Source organism: Sorex araneus, chromosome 4, assembly GCF_027595985.1.
Source record: "Sorex araneus isolate mSorAra2 chromosome 4, mSorAra2.pri, whole genome shotgun sequence".
In the NCBI taxonomy this organism is placed as follows: Eukaryota; Metazoa; Chordata; class Mammalia; order Eulipotyphla; family Soricidae; genus Sorex; species Sorex araneus.
In genome coordinates this window covers 57,078,324-57,102,211 of record NC_073305.1, presented here as the reverse complement: position 1 = coordinate 57,102,211, position 23,888 = coordinate 57,078,324, and the positions used below count along the sequence as shown (strand labels likewise).

Genomic DNA, 23,888 nt, shown 5'->3' with positions numbered 1-23,888 from the left:
CACTCCAAGCATTGCTCAGAGACCTATGCTGAGCTGGAGAGCTAACCTGGGGCTCCCACATGCAAAATATGCCCTACAGACCTTTGAACCATCTCCCTCCTTAATTTTTATGTTGGGAAGTAATGTGCAATAGTATAACATAACTGACTACATGTCAAGAATCTGAATGTTGTTAAATGGTCAGACCCTTCAGTAAATAGCATCAAATAAAAATAGTTTAAAAGATATCAACTTTCCCAAGATCACTATTTGTCACTTCGAACTTTATGCACACTATCTTGTTTAATCCTCACAGCAGACCTATGAGTGGCTTATATTTTCTTCACTTTGCAGACAAGGAAACTGAGGTTCCCAGAAACGAAGGCAAGTGATTATAACTTCATATTTAGCAAGTATCAGATGTGGGATTAAAACATGCAGCATATAACTCCAGAGTCTCAATTCTGTTCTAAGCTTTTTTTTTAAAATAAATACTTGTGGAGTTGAGAGCATAGGAAGTTTTGTTAAAGATGCCAATTCAGGTAAACCTGTGTGGCATATTCAGACAGAGTTTTTATTCTCATATATCATTTTCAGAATATAGACATGTTTCTTGGCTTATTGCTAGAAAACACCTTCTTAACGGGCTGTGATATCTTTAGTTGAGCTAAAGGAGTTTCATAACCAATGAAGCAAGATGTTTATCAAACATTCAGTTTGCACTTAATATTTTATTTTTGATGGGCCAATTTTATTTTAAAAATATGAATTATGCTGGTTCCATCATGTGCTGAAAGGCATCTTTCATTGTTCTTTTATTGATTGTGATTGGATGCAAAGTAGATTCTACAATTTAATGAACTGTTCCTCCTCTGACATTTCATTACTGGTTGTGCAAGTGGCAGAGGATGGCAGACAGTAACCTGTCAGAATTTCCTCATAAAGACGCTAAGATGGAGAATTGTTAGAATTCTCTTGGCAGTTGAAGAAGAAAAGCAGGGAAGGGAAGAAAATAGATGTTAACAAGTTGATAACATACTTGGTAAACAAAGCTCTTTTTTTCAGGTAATTTTTTTTTCCAAAAAACCTGAAACAGGTAAAAGAACAACTGAATAATTTTTTTAAAAAAAAATACTTTGCTACGTTTTTATATTTAGAAACAGTCCTTTTTTCCTGAAAGTGAAAAACTCCAAGAGATCTTAGTATCTTTGTCTTAAAGACTTTCTGAGGATTTTCTGTCAGAAGAGGCAAATACATGAAGGTCAAAGATAATGGGTCCCTCTCTAACACCGGACTGATTGGCCAGGCATCCAGGACACATTTATGGTAAGAGGCAGAGGGAACTCTATGGAGTTTAAACCTTATTTCTCTTTCTAGTTCCCCCATGGGAGAATGAAGTTAAGGAGGCTAATTTATCCGGTGAATGTGCTCAAGCACGTAATTACCTCCCTTGCATCAGATGAAATTTTACTACATCCCTATGGAAAATCCCTGGAAAGTCCTTCCAAGCCCCTTTCCCAGAACTAGCCATGACAGGTGAGCATATTTCTTTATTTCCATGTTGAGAGCGTCACCTTCTCCAGCCTGCCTTTTCAGGCTTCCCTGCTGCATAATGAATGGAGACAAGCGGGTATTTCATTACTAGGTATCTCCCTGCTGCAGGTGCCGCCTGGAGAAGTTTCCCTCTGTTTGGCTTGCAAGCCTCATTTATTTTCCTGAGCTTTCTAATGTGGGAGAGCCTAGCTGACTACATTATTAAATTACCATTATTACACTGTGAGGTCTTGGCATGATAGGCAGCTGATTTAGAAAAAGATAGTTTTGGATGGGGAACATGTTATCCCTCTTTTTCCTCTTGCCCACATGGACCTTAACTGACTTATCTGCTCTGTGATATCAGCACCAAGATTCTATGGCGACAAAGAGAAAGTGTGATTACATTCGCAGGCATTCCTCCCACTCAGTGTAAGGAATGGGCATTTCACTTTTAAGTGAGTGCTCTGATTTGGGATCAAGTGGGCAAGTGAGAATTGTAATAATTTTTTTGGCATTTGACTTTCAAATGTATTTTATATTTTAAAAAGTTATAGTGCCATTTAGAAAGCTATGATGCCAAGAATATATTTGCATGCAATTCATTTACAGTTTACACAAGCATTCAAAAACTGTCTATTCTCAGCAGAGAAGATTTAATTAAAATATTTTATTGCCTCTCCAAGCCTCCTTAAATTAAGGGACTGCTCTTTACTCATCTGATTTTCTTTTTCATGTGCTTTTGACAATCAAGATACTATTATCTGTTATGCAAAAGTTATTGTTGTCATACTGTGTTTTCTTATTCATCATTCTATTATCAATATCTGCACAAGCTAGAATGTAATACATGTCTAGTAAATTCTTGTTGAATGAGTATTTCACAATGCCTATGAATACACTGTTGTGTTTTAATCATCCCAGGATATATATTAGTACATGTACACATGTATGTTGCTTTTTGTTGCCTTTGGAATTTTACCATCTCGTAGAAATGTCTTTTGCCTTAGATGACTCAGCACTTATAATGCTAATCTGTGAGTTTCAACCTCTATTTTAATGTAAGTTGAGTCCTGGTCATAGGTAGAGATAGGGAGAGATAGATTTAGTAAATATCACTTAAAATGAATTATTGTGTGATGCAAACTTATACAGTTAAACCAAGGAACAATTGCGTGAGATGCCATTTGATTTTGTGTTTTGGGACCACATCCAGTGATGCTTGGAGGTTATTCCCTGCTTGGTGTTGAGAGATGGTTCTTATGGGGAGCTCAAGGCCCAGGTAGTTTGCGGGATTAAACCCTGGACTCATACATACAAAGCAGTTACCCTGGTACCTGCTATTTTCCCAGTCCAACAATTTTTACAAAAGCCCTAGTGTTAGACACTTAATATAATGATAAAACTGTTTTTCTTATTCAGTCCTTTACTCTAAACTTTTCAATGATTTTTCATTCCCCTGAGCCATGGTTTTCTTGATATGACGAGTGATTGTGCAATCATGTCTTTACACTGTTTAAAGTCCTTTATGGGCTTCTCAATGCCTTCAGAAAAAAAGTTGTAATTTACATTCTTGACTGAATGTTTTACTTTTACAGGTATAGTTGTTCCCAAGCCCCCTCTGCTCTTTTACGTAATGACCATGTGATTCTTTGAACCTCAGTTGGTGCTTTGTGTTCTCTCAACTGGCAGTTTTTTTGTTTGGTTTTGTTTTGAGGCCTCACCTGGTAATGCTCAGGGGTTACTCCTGCCTCTGTACTTAGGAACTACTCCTGGTAGTGCTCGGGGGGCCATATGGGATGCTGGGGATCTAACCAGTGTGGGCTGCATGCAAGTACTATCACTCCAGCCCTGCTCTTAGTATTTTCACCCAATTATTTTCTTAGTTGTTTCCTCTGGTGTTTCAGGTAGTAGTTCTTGTATTAGATAGTACCATCTCAAAGGGATCTTTATTTCTCACTCCCTGCCACCACTTCTGTCATCACCACCACTGGCCCTTGCAATCATTAACCCCATGGATTTTTCGTCTCTGTATGTCTGGGAAACATTTTATCAATAAAACAGAAACATGAGTAGCATGGGTTTTGTTTTTGTGGTGGTGGTTGGGGCAACACCTGACAGCGTTGTAGGGCTATGAAGAACTGGGGATTGAACCTACAACCTCACACTAATATGGCACGCTGTCTACCTTTCGAGCCACATCTCAGCCCTGCATGCGTTTTCTTGGTGTAGTAATGGAATTTTAGTTTAATGCAATTATATTAAAAATTTTGTGGTTTTAAGTTTTTCTCCCATAAATTTCTCTTCAACTTTTTAGTGACTAAAATCACCATTCTCTTTGCCCCTGCACCTTTTGTAACATATACTAACACACTCACAAATACACACACACAAATACAAACATATTTGTGTGTAGACTTATTGTATTGTTATTGTAGACAAACACGTTTATATGTTTATCATGCATTTACTTATTTGTGTCTCATATCAATTTAATAGTGAATACTACTGTTATATACTATTTTGTTGAAAAAAATAACAACTAAGTTCATTCCATATAAAGTAACTCACACAGCTAGTTAAGGAAAACTGTGGCTTAACTTTAGGTCATCTGTGCTCTTAATTCCTATTGCTTAAAGCTCCAGTTGGTAATTAGACAGTGTAAATAAATATCTAGCAAGTATTTGAAGAGCCTTATTTGTGTGCTGAAATAGCTTCCATATGTTCCTTCTACTCTGCTCTTTGCCTAGGAAAATCTCTGAGTATTACCTTAGTCCTTGATTTTCCCACACTACTTACAAGAGTGTGGGAAAATAGTTCTCCTGCTTACCTTAATGTTTCATGTACCATCTTCTTCTAATGCCATATCATAATTGATATAAACATTTAAAAGATAATATTGTAATTGTGACTGTGTAGTATGTATTCTCAAACAGCATAAAATCATATTTTCTTTATACGTTGTTCTTAAGTTTTTAGAGCAGTTTGAGGCTGATATTTCAAGCTCTCTTAAAAATAAGAGTCCTATTGCACTCAAAAATAAAGGGCATGGCTTCCAAGAGTTTGACTCTGGAGCTAGTTAGAAAAGTGTAAGCTTATAGAATATTTTCTAAAAATCAATCCTCAGGCTGATTTGAGGCCTCTTACAGTTTGACAGGTGTTTACCATTCTACCCTTCTCTTCTGAGTCCAGTTTACTTTCTTTAAAGATAGACTCTGATACATCTGGACAGTTGCTGTTCCAGACACCAGACCCATGATTGATGTAACGCCTGACTTTAGAATAACTAATTCTTGTTCACTTAAGTAAGTTTAAGATTTGGGATGGCCTTACTTATATCAGACAACATCACTGTTTCACTGTATCACTGTCATCCTGTTGTTGGTCAGTTTACTCAAGCGGGCATCAGTCTATTACACTCAGCCCTAAGAATTTAGCAGCCTCTCCTTACTCATCTTTCTCAACAATTGGAGGCTCTTTCAGAGTCAGGGGGATGAAACCTGTTATTGTTACTGTATTTGGCATATCAAATATGCCACTTGGAGCTTGCCAAGCTCTCTGCCTTGCGGGTGGGATACTCTCGGTAACTTGCTGGGCTCTCCAAGAGGTGTGTGTATATCTGTTACTGTATTTGGGATGTGAATATGCCACGGGGAGCTTGCCTGGCTCTCCTGTGTGGGCAGTAGACTCTCGGTAGCTTGTCAGGTTCTCCAAGAGGGAGATCTAGGCTTTTAGATGCTTGTGGGAGCTTGGTTTTATAGTCTCTGGATGTTAGCCATTGATAGGATTACACGGCACCCAGGGCAGTTTCTGGGTGTGACTGTCTAGCTACTGGGAAATGGGGAATCTGGGTGGAAGAGGCCCAGTCCCGATCTGAGCAGTCTTGGAGATCTCGGCCCCGGATCCTGCACACCTGGGTTCTTCTGCCAGTTCCTTCATGTGTGAGGTTTCTCCAAATGTGTGGAGAGTGGCCTTGAGCATGGCTGTGGCTGGGTTCCGGAGGTATTCAACATATCAGACAACATAGACTTCAGATTTTCAAGTAGTGATAGAAATGATCAAGGGGTTAATACATTTAGAAGAACTCATACTCCTAAACGTATATGTGGGGGGACCATCAAAGTATTTAAAACAACTGCTAATATATGTGAAGGATGATATTGACAATAATACAAAAGTAGTAGGAGACTTTAACATTATGCTATTTCTACTGTATAGATCAGCTAGGCAACAAATGAACAAGGAAATACTATCCTTGAGGGAAGAAATGAAAAAGATGGGACAAGCAGATACTTATAGGGCCCTTCTGCCCCAAATGCTGAGTACATATTCTTCTGCATTGCTTAGGAACATTCTCCAAATAAACCACGTTCTGGATTACAAAATAAGTCTCCATAAAGTCAGGAAAATATTATCTGCATCAACAATCCTCTCAGACCATGATGCTTTAAAAATGAAAATTAATCACAGCCAGAAATGAAGGAAAACTAAAACACTTGGAATAAATAATGACTAAGAAAAATATGTATACCTAGGAAGAAACTCATATTGTTCCATAATAGAAAAAATTCCATTTTAATAGCATTTTTTTGAGCAGCTAAAAAGAGAAATTTAAAAAAGAAAATTTGGAGACCACATATTCCAAGTCAAGATATAAACAGATTGGCTCCTTCTAAGGACTCAAAGAGTGAATTTATCCCAGGGCTCTCTCCTACTACTTTTATCAGCTTCCAGCATTTCACTTTTTTGTAGACAACCATCTTTTCCTTGTGTTTTATGTTGCCTGGCCCTTTGTGCTTGTTGCTATGCCTAAATGTCCAATTTTTATAAAGAAATTAGTCATATTGAACTGGGGCCTGACTTAATGGGATTTATTATTAAATCCTTTAGTTTTAAACAACATAACACTCATAAGTATCAGGAACCAAGAATTCAATATCTTGGGGGGGGCATAATTAAGCTCTTAATAGAAATGGGTAGGTAGCCCATCCTCCCGCCATGAGAGTCTGGAGATTTTGGTCATAAAACCCACATACCTGGGTTTTTCAACAGATTCACTCATGGATGAGGCTTGTCTGAGCCTGTGGAAATCAGACGTGAGCTTGGTGTCTATTGAGTTCTGGAGGGTTTTGATTGCTGAGGCTCTGTTTGGACAGGTGGGGTGACACACTGAACCCCTTTCAGGGTGCTCCAGATATGAGGTTCAACCTGGCATGGGGTCTGTAGGCATCTCTGCAGCTTGTCAGTCTCTTCCGAGATTTATCTGTGAGTCTCTCCATGTAGTACTTTTTGGTTTGTTCGGTCAGTATACCACATAGCACCACGTAAATTGAATGGGATGTTCCAGTGGCAACTTGACCTCACCAGGGAAGTGTAGGGTTCCCTGGGTCCTGTCTGTGAAATGGGGACAAGAGAAGCAGGAACCTAGTGAAGAAAATCTCTGCTTTTCTCTACCCACCTCTGTCACTTAGGGAAGTGCCTGAGAAATTCAGCATTGATGAGAGTGTATTGGTGAACCCTTGCACAGTATGAACACTCGCATCCTTCCTGCCCCGTGAGGCAGCTCTCAAGCTGCACTTGAATTCCACTTGCTCTGCGTGGCAAGGGAGATGATCCTGGCCACCAATTTCTCAGGGAGCAGTGGACTCAGGCTGGAGTGAGGAGCTGTCCTTTGCAGGAACAGAAAGTCAATCCTAAATCTTACCCAGGCTTCTGGGGTTCTGAGCCTTTCCATCACAGAAAAGTATTTCAGGAGGAGGTGAGTACTGAAGTAAAGCGAATTTTGGGGGGGGATAAAGAGAAGGAAAGAAGGAAAGGGAGGAGTAAGTTTTGATATGTGCTCAAGGGAGAATATAGTCTTCTCCAGAATGGAGCAAACCAGTATAGATTCCAACCAGGGCCCTGCAGGCCATTACCACAGAAGGTGGAAGTGGGCCTTAACTATAAAAGTCCACATCTCAGGAGAGGAGATGCTGGCACATGTGTATACCGCTTTCTCTGCCAAGTTAGTTTATAAACAGTTTTTCCTGAATGCCCCCACCCCCTCCACCCTCTCTGCCACCCCACTCCCTCATGGGAGTCTGTTGCTACATTGATTGCCAAGGGAAAGAGCTGGGGACAGTTGATAATCTTCCTCTGATATTCTTTGTGTGGCCTTTGTTCTAACTGTGCTTTTCCTCCTGGGGATCCAGCCCCATCTCCTCTCAGAGATACTTCTATGCTTGAACCTGGAATTCTGCATCTCACTAATTTTCCAGGCTCCTGACATGGGTCTCTTTTACCAAAGGTCTTCATGCTTTCAGGCAAGTTTAGGTTTCAGACACTGTTTTCCCCAACAGATATTACCAAGCCCCCGCCCCCCACACACACCTGCCTGCAACAAAGGGAACAGATATAATTTGTGTTTTTCCAGGCTGTACTCACTCAGAATATCATTTTCTTCTTGCTTTCCTATCCTAGATCTTTGATTTTGAAACTTCCCTTTAATATGCTACTTTCATTGTCATCTTTGCCTGTGCAAATCTCTCCTCCAAACAGCCTGATGTTCACTGGCTGCCCCACTCTCCCAAACTATTGGAAGTTTCTTGTTTCTTCTGTGTAAGGAGTATATACTGGGACTTAAGCTTCTGGAATTTCCTACCTAGCGAGATGTTCATTAGTTATATATAATGTAATATGTAATGCCTCTTATACAATAACTTGATTAATACTCATCAACTATTTGTTGACAAAAATGAATATGACTCAAAATGAGTTCAATGATTTTTTTTCTCAGTGGTGGTCAAAATGATAGTATGACTTTGAGCCGAACTGGGATATAAAATTGTAATTTTTCTTCTTAACTCCCTGGAAATTACACTCTAAAGAGGATATGCATTATAAAAACATACATAAACATGCATATATCTAATACAGTATAAAGTGGATGGGTTAAATTGTATAAGAAAAGTTATAATCAGCTTACTTTGATAGAATTTTGGGTTGTTCTTTAGATTGGATAGTCTGGTTATTCCTCTTTCATGATTTATTTGAGGTTAAATTTGCTTGAAGTCAAGAAAGGATGCATGTGAATAATTGGGAGACAAATACTCCAGCTAGAAGTGACAGCAACATCTGAGTATCTGAGATGGGACTGCGCTTGTTCCAGGCCAGTGTAGAGATTAAGAGGGAACAGAGCTTGTTGGAAAAGTGGCAGGACCCTATGTAAAGGACATTTTCAGCTATGGCAAAAGATTTCAGATTTTTTTTATACTTTTTTTTGCTTTTTGCATCACACCTGGCAATGCACAGGCATTACTCCTGGCTCTGCACTCAGGAATCACCCCTGGCGGTGCTCAGGGGACCATATGGGATGCTAGGAATTGAACCCGGGTTGGCTTGGTGCAAGGCAGATGCCCTACCCACTGTACTATTGCTCCAACTTCAGGTTTCAGATTTTTATTGTGAGGGAAATCGTTATAGAATCAAATGGAAAGAGCTGATCTGATTTACATTTCTAAAAAGTGGTTTCTCCCATTTGTGGTTAGTAGGAACTGAAGCAGGCAAGAGAGAGAAGCAGTCAGCAAACTCTGTGTCCGAGTCCGGAGACGCGAGTGTGCTTGGGACCAGCAACCCCAGTGGACCAGGTGAGACGCGGCAGGATTAGGAATATATCTTCAGGGGAGAACCATGTGATGCCTTCTTATCTATTTATTACTATACACTGCATATAATATGCCATCTGCTGTTGGCATTTACTTTCATCACACAATTCTACTTAAGACTGAAATTGTCTTTCTATTCACCAAATATTATTTATGCTTGTTTTTGAGATGACACTTAATGACTTCAATAAAATGAGGTTCCTATCTGGAATAAGAATATGTTCCCAGGGTGAATTTATTTATTCCCCTTTTTTCAAAATTCATTACATTTTAATATTCGTTCTTGACTATCATTTCAGAAAAGTCATTAGGAAGTGGAATTTCTTAATACTTTTCTAATTTTGTATCCTCTTCCTTTTAATATCCTCTTCTCTATTTTGTATTATAAACTTCATCAGACCACTACATGCTATTATAGCTGTCACCACTATGGGGAGAAAATGACTAATTGGAGTTGATTATTGATATAATAGGGCAGGTTGTGACATTTGGTGAGAACACTGGAAGGATGTGCTCTAGCTGATGTTATGTAAAAATATTCAACCATGAAATATGCACTTGAGGATGGTTTTTCACAGATGTCTGCAGAATGCAGATAATCTGTATTCTGAAGAGGTTTGCAAATTAAAAGATCTATATGACCAGTAGAATTATAGCATAGTGAGGACAGAGTGGGATAGTGGGTAATGAAATGGTCTTGATCTTGAGCAATAATAATTATAGCCTGTTTATACTTATAAGCAAAAAATAGATGATATTTACCTTTAACCCCCTTGTAAAGAGGGAAAGGATTAGTTGGCAAAAAAAGTGATAATAAACTTGGTTATCTTGGAATTTGTTCAATGAGAGATAATATATTAGTATGTACCATGAATCAAAGTATAAATTATTACATTGTCTTTGGAAAGCTATTACTATCAAGTAAAATGCACAATACTCTTAGACGTAGTAGTTTAATTTCTTTAATCTATTTTAGCAATATTATTATATTTTAAAGATCTAAATATAAAATATTCATGACGGTATTTAATAAATGATTCAAAACAGCTTAAACAAGTGATAAGGGCCTACGTAAATAAATTATGAAATAGCCATACACTTATAAAATTAAGCCATTAGAAAGAACATATCTGTTTGGAACCATCTTTGCCTTGCAAGGTATCATCTATTCAAAAGTAATAAATTAAGAAAATTTTAGAGATGCTTTATTTGTATCATTTAAATGTCTGATATAAAGATGAAAAGACATCATGACTTATTCTGAGAAGTATTCTCTTTGGAAAATCTTTCTTGGAACGAGGTGTTATAATTTCTATGACAACACCTTTTAATTAGATAGTATTGCTCTAGCACTTTTAATATTGAGGTGACTACTTTCCTTTTATTTATTTATTTTGGTTTGGGGTTACACTTAGGATTGCTCAGGGCTTACTCTTGCTCTGTGCTCAGGGATCACACTTGGCAGGACTTGGGGACCATAATGGATATTGGCAACTGAACTCGGGTCAGGCACAAAGAAAGCAAATGCCCTACTTGCTGTTCTATCACTTTTACCCCTGTACATCTTTCTTTATTTCTCATCATGACTCCACAGAATTTAGCGCTACCACTCTCTTCCAACATGTCTATCCTTCCTGCCCAAAATGGTGATTTGGAAACGTATTGAATAAATGAAAAACACATAAATCTTCTGGCTCTGAATTTCTAATGACTTATTTATGAAACTGGTAGAGAGCTTTTGAAGTTGTTCAGTCAGTATTTTTCAACAATAAATAAAATTTAAAGTCTATTACTGTTCATTAACAACTTTCTACAAGCCCTTTCTACTATCAACATGTTGAAGAGCAGTTGTTTGAAATGTATAGCCAAATGCTCCAGCATTCTCTTAGTTCATGTAGTATCACAAAAACCTCAAACTCATGAACATTTGAAATAGGTTTTTGTCATTGTAGTAGATGGAATTAATTAATCCTATTCAGAAACCCCATTGCTCATTATGTTTTAGGAGAAAGAAGGAGAGGAAAAAGAGAAGGATGTAAATTACTTTTTTTAAAAGTTAAATAATAACTTGTAGATTTCATTCTCTGTTGCTGGAAAAACCAATCCATTATACATGAATGTGTAGTAAAACAAGTGTCGGGCATATTGAAGTACATGGACTATGTCTTATAATCAGAGCTTATTTTCCTGCAGTGGAGCTTGAAATTTATGTTTCTTCTAAGCAGTATCTTTTATTCCATTTTTATTTTCTAACGGAATGTAAAATTTACAAGATAGTACTTAAAAATACCAAATGTGCTAGTTCCTACACAAGGAATGCTGAAGTTTACAATTTTCCATTTGACAATGCCTACTTTTCTGTTTGTTTGTTCTCCCACTGTCCCTGTAAAATACAGTAAATTTATAAGGTTAGTAAAAGTCTTTCATTTTTAATTCAAGGTTATATTGCTGGGGGTGATTCCACAAATGACTTATGAGCACATCTAAGGGAATAGTAAAAATGGGCATTATGAGACATGAAATTCTTTCAGCAGCATTGAATTTATATTAACTATCAAAGAATTTGCAGAGGTACTCATGATGGCCTTGTGTCCTGATAACCCATTTCCTCGATTCCTTAGTTCTTTTATCTTTCATGTATCTTTTGTTAATTTTCTTTCTTGAAATCCCTCTTAGTTTGCTGTGTGAAGGTTATTCAGGCTGCATGTCCCTCCTATTTCCTGGCCCATCTCCTTTACTTTGATTCTCTTCCCAGAGCACTCAGAATGGTTATTGTGTGCACAATTAATTAAGTGAATAGTTAGCTGACTTAAGATATCAATTCTATTATTATCTTGACTGCCACTTAAGTATTTTATTATTAAAATATTTTATTGTTATTAAATTTTAAGATATGGATTTGTATGCTTTTTTACCAATTTTATTATTATTATTATAACACGCTCCTTCAGGGGAGATATGCCTTAAAATTTCTTATGCTCTCAGTGGAATGCGTATATAGTTGTATAATTGAAATTAGGCAGATGTTTTACCAATCATGAGAACAGAGGGCTGAAGGAAGAGATAAAGTAACAGACACTTTATGATAGCTGGTCACTGAAGATGCACCAACAAATTCCTTCTGTACATGCATGATTATTTCTCCATTAAGACTTTTCCTCTCTTGAGGGAAAGAAGTCCCTCCCTTTTTTTGAGTGTTGGTCTATCTTTTGACTTGCCTAAGCCAATAGAATGTTATTGATGGACTTGAGAGATAGTGTGGGGAAGAAGAGTAAGGTGCTTGCCATCTATTCTGATGACCTCAGTTCAATCCCTGACACTGAATAATGTTGCCTGAGCATTTCAAGTAGTGATTTTTTTTTTGTTTCCGGCCATATTTGATGAAGGTCAGAGGCTACTCCTGGCTCTAAGCTCAGGGATCACTCCTGGCAGGCTCAAAGAATCATACAGGATGCTGGGGATCAAACCTGGATCAGCCTTGGGCAAGGCAAGCACCTTACCTGCTGTACGATGGCTTCTGCCCCAGAAGTGATTTTGATACTATCACTCCTGCCTCAGAAATGATCTTTGAGCATTGAGCCAGGATTAAGCCCTGAAGGCAGCCCAGTGTGGCTCAACCTTTCCCCCCACTCAATAATAGAAATGATACTATGCCAGTTTCGATCTAGTCTTTAGGATAATTGGAGATATAATCTCTTAGAGTTCTATGCTCTCACATATAACAAGTCGGCTTATTTGCATGTAACAAGTCTGAATATGCAAGAAAAAGGCACTAAGTGAGAGAGGATTGCAGAAATATAAATGAAAGTCCCGCTCGTTCCCAGCTGTGCCAGCTACAACAGCCCAGAAACATATGAGTAAAGGAAGCCAACTTGGTCCCCATTGAACAGCCTCCAACAATACCATGTGGGACAAAGATGAGATGTCCCACTGAGAAGCAGGGCAAATAAATAATTGTTGCCCATTTATTTTAAATCACTGTGTTTTGGAGAGGTTTATTATGCATAAAGAAAATAGAAACCACCCAGATTGAGATAATAAGTTCACTAAGTTTTTTGCTCTACAGATCCATTTTTCAAGCTTTGATCTGCATATAAATGACCTTGTAATATCAATAAAATTATGATTCAGTAAGTAGATTGTGCATAACCTGGAAAAAAATCTATATTTCTTTAAAGTTCCCTGTGGCATTCATATTCTAGTTAGTGGGTCACATTTTTAGTAGCAAAAGTCAAAGCTGGGAAAATTTTATCCAAAATGACCACTCATAAAATTTGTAATTCTCTTGTAGTTGATAGTCCAAATTGTGTTAGTGTTGACACATGTAATAGAGATTTCAACAATATTTTGTTTAAAGACAAGGATGCATTCTCAAAAATGCATTGAGATTTTGTCATTCCACGAATGTCATGGAGTGTAATCACACAAATCAAGAGGGTATAATTTACTGCACATGTCAGTTATGTGCATTATCATATTGGAATAGCATGTAGCAATGTCATATATGCTGTTCATTATTGACACAAACAGTGTTAAGTTGCATGTGACTGCATAAAGTCAAAGAAATGTATGTTTTGACTAAATCTTATTTTGTATTTTCTTCTATTGTCTTGTATTTCCTTGCATTGTGTTGTTTTATCTTCTTCTCTCATCAGTGTTTTATGTTTGAAGGATTGATACAGTGTATGTAACCAAGAGACATGCTTTGTGGCAGTTTGAAATGATGGTAATAATTACAGCAATTGCATCTACATTCTAGTGTTTTATTATGAGAAAGGCTCTGTACTAAATGCTTCCTATATATTTGTTTCATTTAATCTATATACCAGATATGACTTAAAACCATTTTATGGATCAGGAAAATTGACAACAGTAGAAATTCATTCATTGGCTCTGGTCTCCCAATAAGCTCAAATTCAATTATAAATATGAAGTGAAATCACAGAAAAGGCTGGTAATTCCTCTGCATCACCACCTCCCAGCTAGAAAAAGCTCATGGCACACATTAGCTTCAGGTCTCAGTGTAGTTATTTCTGCTCATTTTCATACTTCTTTTATTTTCATACAGTAGTGATTGTGGTAGTTTATAGTGGATTTCCCTGTCCTGTGGTTTATTTGATTAGAGAACATTCTGGCAAAGGTAACTGACATGTGTGTATGTGTGTGTGTGTATGTGTGTGTTAGAGGCAGAGACAGAAACACTTTCAAAACCTATTACTTAAGAGATTTAATTTCTTAGAGCAACATTCACAAAATTATTGTCAGCATTTTATAGTGGCATTTAAAATGCTGACATGAGGAAAATCTTCACCAGAATAAATATAGATTATTCTTTTAATACTTCAGTAAGTTGTGGGGGTGCAGGGTGGGGAGAGGAGAGTAAGTTTTTTTTTTTAAAACAAAATCATTTGGGTACACACTTTTGATGGGGTCAGAGCAGATTTTGTTCTTTTTCTTTGGGGAAGGGGGCAAGGCATATTAGAATAGTGTTAGGACTTGATTTTCAGTTGAGGCATTGCTCATCACTAACTGACTTTTCAAAATCACAAAATCTGTTTTTTCTCATAATGCCTGCTTGTCTTCAAGTGTCTGGTAAAATAAGACACTTTATGGTAAACCAGTGATTTCATTGGTCGTTATGAATTAATAATTTAAAGAGATCAATGATCCACTTTGATTTCTTTCCTAATGTTATGGGGAATGAAGTATATTTTTTTCTTTTTAAATAAATATTTGACCCTTTCTAACAAATGTAATGTTACTCATGGCTTTTGAGAATATTTCTTAAAACTACATCTTGTTTTCTTTAAATTGTTGAGATGTATATGTTTAAAACCACATAGAACAAAATACTGGACTTTTAGCAGTTTTGTAGGTTTCTAATAGGAAGAGTATAGTTTAATATCTAGTAAATTTTTATGACCTTCCAAAGTTCCTTTTGAATGAAAAATTCCCAAGAATCGTGATTTAAGTGAATCTTTTCCAAAGATGCTTCTTTTGCAGATTTCCAAGCATCTTAGATGGCTAATATAATTCATTCAGAATAAATTATGGGTGCCCAAGGACTGTTACGAAGGAGTTTGACACAGATCTTAGTATTGGGATTCCTTAACAATCATATAGGATAACACACAGAGGAAAATGCAACTCTCAGTAGAAAATAAGTATTCTATGCATGGACAAGTAAATACACATACACTTGTTTGGTAAATGGATGATACACAAAAGGATATCATTAAGATTTTTTTGTAATATCATATTAGTCCTTTTCTTTTGCTTATAGCCAATTAAGGAAAAATATCTTTGGTGTTTAAAGGCTGTCCCATGGTTTATTTTCTTAAAATTTGTTACTGTGGAAATTACTATATAAATCCTATTGAAATGATGTTGGGAGGCTAGAATAGTACTTATTCACTGTTGCACCATCAGCAAACTACAGGACTCTGCATACCTTGCTTCTCCAATGCAAAATGAGTTTCCACTTCACCCCAGAAGAAGGAAGTAAGTATCTCTTTCTTCTATTGGGGTCTTTCCAAGTGAGTATTTCCAAAGGAGGTATAAGAAAAAAATAACTTTCTCTGTTGTTATTTCCTCATAAACCAGTCTTGCTGGGGTAATACCCACTGTCTTTTGTTTGAAGTCAATATTAAGAACCTCGTGTTGGAATTTGATGTAGAATAATTTCTGGTAATGTGGACAGAAGCAAAATAATCCTTTAAAATAAATATTATGAATGTGGAAAGTAGCACTGAATTCTACTTTTTCTTGCCAGGTTAAGAGCCATTATTTTATTTTTGTCTTCATTTATCTGTTTTCTTTTGGTTGTCTAAGATACAAACTATAATTTGTCTTCTACCATTAGGAGTTTTTTACTGAGATTCCCCTCTATAATAAGACAAGTTAACACAAGTAAAACAAATAGGATTTCATTAAAAATTTTTATGCAGAGATGTAATAAACCCAGGAAAATCAAGTGTAACTCAGAGATGACCCAAGTCTCTACCTTAAATCCTGTCAACTAAAAACAAAGAGAGGGGCTAGAAGTCATTTCACATGGTTAGCAGGAAAAGCAAAGAAAACAATGATAACATTTATTCTGGAGTTTAATGCCTTTTTTATTGATGAGATTTTCTTGTGATTTAAAGTCATCCATCTTTTCCTGTTATGGAGAGGGAGGCACTTAATGGATATTTTCTACATAAATGTACCCTCACAGTTGAATAGTATCAGTTCTGTTTTTAGAGCTTAGTGTCTATAGTTACTTACAAATAAAAGGGGAGACACTTAGTAATGGATATTTTCTATATAAATGTATCTTCACAGTTGAATAGTATCCATTCTGTTTTTAGAGCTTCCCTCAATGTCTGTAGTTACTTACAAATAATCAGCTCAGGGAACAGGAGATATAGTATAATGGGTATAATGTTTACCCAGCACATAGCCAACCCAGGTTCAATTCCAATTTTGGCATGGTATATGGTCCCTGAGTCCCACCAGTAGTGATTCCTGAGTGCAGAGCCAGGAGTAAGCCCTGAATGCCACTGGTTGTGGCCCCAAATTAAACCAAATACAAAGATTGATTCACTCAAAATAATCTCTCTTATAGGTGGTATGCAAATAAATATAGTAAGAGGGAAATTATTTCAGGAATCAAAACTGGAGAGCTGATTTACAGAGCTGAGCTTACTAAGGAGGGGTCACGAAGGGGAGAAGAGAAGGGTCTTTGGGGCTCTGGGGTGAAGGATTCGTGGAAAAATGTATGTATGAAATTAGCATAAATGATATTATAGGTCATGAAGCCTCAGAAAATGGAGGAAAAAGTCATTTTAGGCCAAAAATGACATAGCTCTGTGGACTGGAGCACATGTTTAGAAAACAGCAACCCAGGCTTGAGCTCCAGTATTGTATGGTCCCCAGAGCATTGCCTGAATCACTTCCCACCACCACTATGGAACTGGGGGTATCCCCTGAGCACTTCTGGGTTTCCCTCCCTCTCTCCAATCCCTGCCAAAAAGAAGGGGGGCGGGTGCAGCAACTCAACATAACCTTATGTCAGACATTTTAGAGATGATATTTTAGGCCAGATACTCTTGACTTAAAACTGAGTAGAATTGAATCCAAGGAAAGGGCAAATGAATCATTTGTCTAATGAGGCAAAACTGGCTTTTCCAGATAACTACAGATGAATGCTTTGTTTTATATTCCAAATTAAATGATTCTCTGATGAATGGATCTAGGTCTGATGTTGATACTGTTAAGATTTCAAGTGACCACATTGCTAGAAAAAAATAAGACTTAAATTGTAAGAGCTTCATGGTAAATTTGCTACGGCTTCCTCCCCATCTTCTAGATATTTTCTTCTCTAAGTGTTATTTTTCCTTCAGTCTCAGTATTGTGATGGGATAAATAGTCCCTAAGCAGTTTCAGACATGTGTGACTTTAACTATCTAAGATCTCAGAAACTCCTTTCACTTTCAGCTGATTCATAGAAACCTTTCAAAAGTCTGAAATTGGTTAGGTTGAGTTCTATTCCCACCTCTGTTGGGGAAGATGAAGCCCCCTTAGTTGCAATTTCAGGAGAATCACAATGAGTTTGAGCTGGAGCAGTGTTCCAAAGGAATGAACCAGGTGTTAAACAGTAAAAAAAAAAATAAATTGTGTGTTTATTTCCATGCTCATTATCCCTTCATGTAGACTGTAGGTTGAGGATGAAGGATGTTCTAGTTGGAATATAAAACTGGGGAGACAGTTTAAAGGAATCATATGCATCCTTTTTTTAACATTATTTTTATTTTTATTTATTTATTTATTAGTTGATCACTGTAAGACAGAGTTACAGACTTACAGGTTTTCATACTTACGTTTCAGTCATACAATGATCAACTGCTCCTCCCTCCACCAGTGTCCATTTCCCACAACCAATGGTCCCAGCATCCCTCCCACCACCCCCACCCCATCCCCTTCACCCCACCCTGCCTCTGTGGCAGGGCATTCCCATTTGCTCACTCTCTCTTTTTGGTTGTTGTGGTTTGCTGCAGAGGTATTAAGTAGGCATCATGTTCAGTCTATAGTCTGTTTTCAACCCGTATCTCCCATTCCTAGTGGGCCTGCCTACCACACTTTGCTTGGTGATCCCTTCTCTATCAGAGCTGCTTCTTCACCTAGCATGTGAGGTCAACTTCCAAGCTGTGGAGTACTCCTCTTGGAGAATATGCATTCTCTGCAGGCCAGAGGTCTGAGCCTAATTACTGGCACCACATAGTCTCCTGAAAATTGTGGGAGTGACCTCTCTGCCAGGAATCTCCCCAGGCAACACAGGGACTGACCCAAAATTGAAAAAATATTGTATGTTAATACCTTTTCCGGGGGAAAGGAAAGGTATTAATGTTTTTACTTTTTGGCCTGGGTAATTTGGTCAGCTCTTGCTGTACACTCTGTAGGTTTCCTGTAGGGGGCTTGGATACACCTGCTCTGAAAACCATCCTTGTTACTTCTGCCAATAACCACTTTTGCTGAGTTCAAGTTGCCAAACCGATCAGCTGCCTTAGAAAGTACTTCTGACTCCAAAGCCAGTGGCCCTTTTCCCTCTCCCATAATGCTTTCCTACACACACACTCCACAGGCTGGGCACATCTCGTGACGGCCACTTCCACAGAGTACGTTGCCCTTTGGGTTCTTTACGACTGGTCTGAGTCCCGAAAGGCAGAAAGGTCAGGTGAGGCTAACTTAGATTCAGTTATTTATTTTGTGTTTGGAAAGTGTCCCCTGGTAGTGTTGGTATCTACTCCTGACACTTTACTGTGGAGTTGCTCCTGGCGGTGCTGGTGGGACCTTGGGATGCTGGGGGAGGCAAGGGGGACTGCATGCAAGTCAGGCACGACACCCCTTTACTAGCTCTTTGGCCCTGTAGAGATGCACATTTTTAATACTTAGCACTACAGGGATGCTTAGAATAAGGTCAGTCTGACACTGCTGATGAAGTGCTGTCATACCTTTAAAACTCATCAAATGATGTGTGTTAACAAAAGGGGGTATAGACCCCACATCTCAGAGTAAGCCTGGCAGTCTCCTGAGTATTAGTGGAAGAGCAGGGTGTTTGGGAGATTGTCCTCCAACCCCCCGGAGTAAGGACAACAGAACATTTTAGTAAGAATAAAGTAAAATAGCACTCAGAGAGAATTTTATATCTATGTATATATATATATATATATATATATATATATATATATAAATGAGAGATCCTGGAAAGCTACTGAAAGTATCTCATCAGCATGATTCAATATGCCAAAAACAGTAACAGCAAGTCTCACAATGGAGATGTTACTGGTGTCCACAAATCGATGAGCAACAGGAATGACAGTGAGAATACCCTTTCAAATGCTAATCACATTCAAATGTGAATTTTCAGAAAGTAAGTTTCATAAGAGTAGATACCATCCTATAGACATGTGGAAAAACAGTTTCTAATTTTTCCCAGTTGAGCACTGCTTAGCTATATTTAAGTGGGAGTTACCAGATAAGACTTTCTAATTGGGACAGTCTTCCTTATATCTTTCTTTGCCCAGAATTTACTCTGGGTACAAACATAGCCATTATTCAGAGGAGCCCTGTGGGTTAAGTAGAACAGAAATGAAACATGTTCCCTAAACACCTGATCTTTCTTTAGATTTCCATATCCTTTGCCAATGTTCACCACTTTGGAAGGGGCTGGTACAAAGTGTGCTGTATCCAAAGTTGGAAGTACTTGTTCGTCTGTAGCACCACTTTAATGAAGCTGCCTGGTACATTGCCAAAATGTAAGAAATATAAACACAACCTTTTCCATAACGGCTTACTAGCTTAGTATAGCAACTGCCATTGTTAAGTTCCCACTAAGGATAAGAGATAGCTCAGGAGTTTAGGCACTTGTTTTGCATTCCACTGACTTCCATTTGAATTCCCAGCACCATGTGTGATTCCATGAACAGCACTAGGGGTCACTCCTCAGCATAGAGCAAGGAATAAGCCCTGAGCTGCTCCAGGTGTGACCCAAACACCAAACTAACCAAACAATAAATTAAAAAATCCCCATTAAGGTAAGAAATCTGGTTCAAAAGTTGGAGAGCTTACTTTGCATTATGGAAACCCTGTATAGATCTTTGGCACTGCATAGTCCCCAAAGCAACCCCCAGAGACCAAAGAGTCCTTAAGCATCACCATGTATGACCCCAAAAGCAAAAATTTAAAAGTCTCTCTGTTATAGAAGTTGTATGTTCCCCAAATTACAACAGGTGAACTACTTCTGAGAATATTAGTGTATCAGTTAGTCTTCTCTGTTTCCTAACCTTTTTTTCTGACCATAGCCCTCATTCTTACCTTGTTTCCTTCCTGTGTCTCCCTCTCCTCCATCCAACCAGCTGGTCCTCTAGTATTTTGCTATTGCCCCTCCTTTACATAATTTTGACCTTTGGTCCCCGTGGAATATCTGTCCCCAGAATATGGCTCCCAGTTGAGAAACACTGTTCTAGAGAAATAAAATTAATAAACTATACTTGTTATATAGCATCAAGAATTAACTTATGTGATTATGGAATCTGAGAAGTTGTACTTTCTGCTATTTGGAAGCCTTCAGCTAGAAAGTCAGCGGTGTAATTCTGAGAACCAGAAGATACAACATGTGAGACACACCTGAAGGCAGAAGAAGCCTGGTGCCCCCACTGCACAGCCAGGCAGAAAGTATGAATTTCCCCTTTCTCTGCCCTGTTTCTTTCTTTTTAGGTCCTCTGAGGCTTGTATGGTGCCCACCCACCCACCCACAGCAGCAAGGAGCAGCCTGCTTTACTGAGTCCAGATTCAGATGCTAATCTCACTGGAACACCCACATACTGGCTCCCAGAAATAATTTTTAATCAGGGTGACCCAGTCAAGTTGACATATAAAATAACTAGGTGCAGCTGCAATAATTAAAATTACATCGTAGAAACAGGAACTTGCGAGAAATGAGAATATTTTGAGCAGTTGAGGTCCTTGGGAGCAAGAGTCACTGCTTACTCATTTCTGTGTCCCACAGCTCCACAAAGTACTTGCTACATTGTGGGTGTGAAATGAATGAGTAATGAGTGACCGGTGAATGGTTCTGCTGTAACGGCTCCTCTTTGTCTGTCGCCTTCTGTTCTCAAGCTCCAACTCTGGTCGTGATTTCTATGTCCTTGCTGGTCCATGTTCTTTCATAAGAGACTTCTTTTGTTAAATCCTGATCTTTTCTCTTTTAACCTTTGATTTCTGACATTTCCCTTTCCATTTCTCACTTTCTTTTCTAGTATAACTGCCTTTGTCCATCCTCCTCTCTCTTCTCCATAGCTATTCATGTCTATTTTTTTTTCATTTTGTGACTTTTCCTTTTTTCAGAGACTGTTGTAAGCTAGATACTCTATCGAGTTAAAGAGAGCACCCCACTGTGCCACTGGGAGAGAAAAACTGATAAATTTACTAATGATACCATTGCCACAGTGTTAGGGTCTTTTGTAGCTCCCGACTGAGGAAATGGACTAGTTTATAATGACTTTTTAAAAATATTCCAAGCCTCAAAGTATCTGTACTTTAGTTACTCTTTTTTTTCATATCTACTAGATATAGATGCTGATTCTTTGATTTTTTTCAAAGCACACCCATAACTGAACATACTGTTTTTAGTAGTAGGTAGGTATTAATAAAAATCACTTTCACCCTCACACCCATTGCCTTGGTGAATTATCATCATCATTATTATTATTATTATTATTATTTTCTATTGAACCACCATGAGAACATTTACAAAGCTTTCAGGTTGAAGTCTCAGTCATACAATGATCGAACACCCATCCCTTCACCAGTGCATATGTTCCAATACCAAGAACTCCAGTATACCCCCCTCCCACCTCCCACCCTGCCTGTGTGGCAAATTATTTTCACTTTACTCTCTCTTTACTTTGATTCCATTGAATTTTCGACAGAAAACCCACTATTATTATTTGAAATTTTTCCCCAACAATCTTACTGGCTGAAAAGACATGATTAGATAATTTATTTTCTATTACTGATAATGAAGAGCACATGATGTTGCACGACCACAACAGCAGCTGTGCGGTTTTGGAATTCTGGTATTTTAGTAATTAAGTCCAGAGGTATTTCTGCCAGCAGCTGCTGCATTCCAAGATTGGTTTGTGTGCCTCTGGGATCATGGCTGTTCAGGAATGGAGGAGCCGTTCTTGGGTGGCCGCTTGGGGTCTTGTCTAAGTGGGGAGCAGGGCTGGTTCTGCCACCCTCCCGTTGTGAGATTTCCCGCGCACCCCATCACTGCTAGCTCCTACCTCTCTGTCCAGTTGGCTCTGAAAGGTGTTGGTCGCCCTGCTGCTACAAAGGGGAAAAGGCCAAGGGACAAAAATCCTTTCCCTCCTGGGGCGGCACGGGGGCCATAGCTTAGTTCATAGTCCAGGAACATTTCTGCCAGCAGTCGCTGCATTCTGAGATTGGTTTGTGTGACTCTGGGATCATGGCCATAAGTGACCGCATGGTTTGGAAAAATAATCCTGGTCCCCACATACCTGAGCCATATTTGTAGAAGCTCATGGTCTCTGGGATTCCATCTGGAGAAGGCATGAAGACTGCACCTGCTCCATATGGGGCACCCTGGTGTTATAGGCTCACTCTGGGGTCTGGAGCCTTTTCTGGCATTGTGTGCCCGCCGGCCAGGATTCTTCACTGCTGAGTGTGGCAAGATGGCGCCAGGGGCAGGTTGAGGGCTTGACTTCTGGGGTTAGGGGTAGGCTAGAAGCTGGGATGGAACTGCCCAGTTCCAGTGCCCCCAGGCGGTTTGGAGAAATAGTCCTGGTCCCCACATACTTGGCCTCTAATTATTGGTGGTTTTGTTTTTCTACATAGGAGAGAAGGGACCAATAAGTTAATGGATTCCTTCATAATTCTGTGTTGGAGGGCCAGATAGATAGTATAGTAGGTAGGGTATTAGCCTTGCACACAGCTGACTCAGGTTCAACCCCTGACATTCCATATAGTCTCCTGAGCACATTCAGGAGTAATACCTGAGTGCAGAGCCAGAAGTAATCCTTGAGCTTTACTAGGTGTGGCCCAGAAACCAAAAAACCAAACCAAAATAAAAAACCCAGAGTTCTCTGTTAGGTATATAATAAATGCATGTAGTCATTAGACTGATGTAACTAGCATTGTGTTCTACTAATAAGATTGTTTCATATTATTCAATATAAAATTACCAATTGAATTTTACCAATCAGTAAATATTATTTACTGATTGAAATTTACCAATCAGTTTTATTATTATTTTGAAAGGCAGAAAAATATCTTGGCTATGCTAATGAGCTCTGAATTTAAATTTCTTAGATTCAAAAGGATTGGCTACTCTGATGACTTGTTTGGACAAGTTATTTCACCTTAGTTGGCCTCAGATCCTCATCTGCAAAATGGAGGTATTATTATCAGTCATAGAACTATTATGAAAATTAAGTGGGTTCGTATTATTAATATCTCTGAATAGGGCCTGACATTTAGTGAGCATTTGAAAAATGCTACTTGTCTTTGATTTATTTTCATGCTTTTTACACCAATTTTTTTTCATTCAACTTTCTAAAAATTTTTAAAATATTAAGATATAGGGAGATTGAAAAAATGATAGATTCCCAAAACCCATTCATGAGAAACTGAGGTGGGGAAAGGACTGGGGCTACATCTGGTGGTACTCAG

At 38.3% G+C, this 23,888-nt stretch overlaps 1 protein-coding gene across 5 annotated transcripts in view; it reads left to right on the top strand.

Moving 5' to 3' along the window:
• Positions 1-23,888, top strand: part of FHIT (fragile histidine triad diadenosine triphosphatase) — a 1,667,781-nt gene that overhangs the window by 348,076 nt on the left and 1,295,817 nt on the right. For 3 of the 5 annotated variants that reach the window (XM_055135667.1, XM_055135668.1, XM_055135665.1), the window contains exon 4: positions 9,039-9,137. The exons of the other annotated variants lie outside the window; for them this stretch is intronic. The gene's annotated coding sequence lies outside the window, so the exon portion shown is untranslated. The remainder of the gene's footprint in view (positions 1-9,038; positions 9,138-23,888) is intronic. 5 annotated transcript variants of the gene reach the window in all.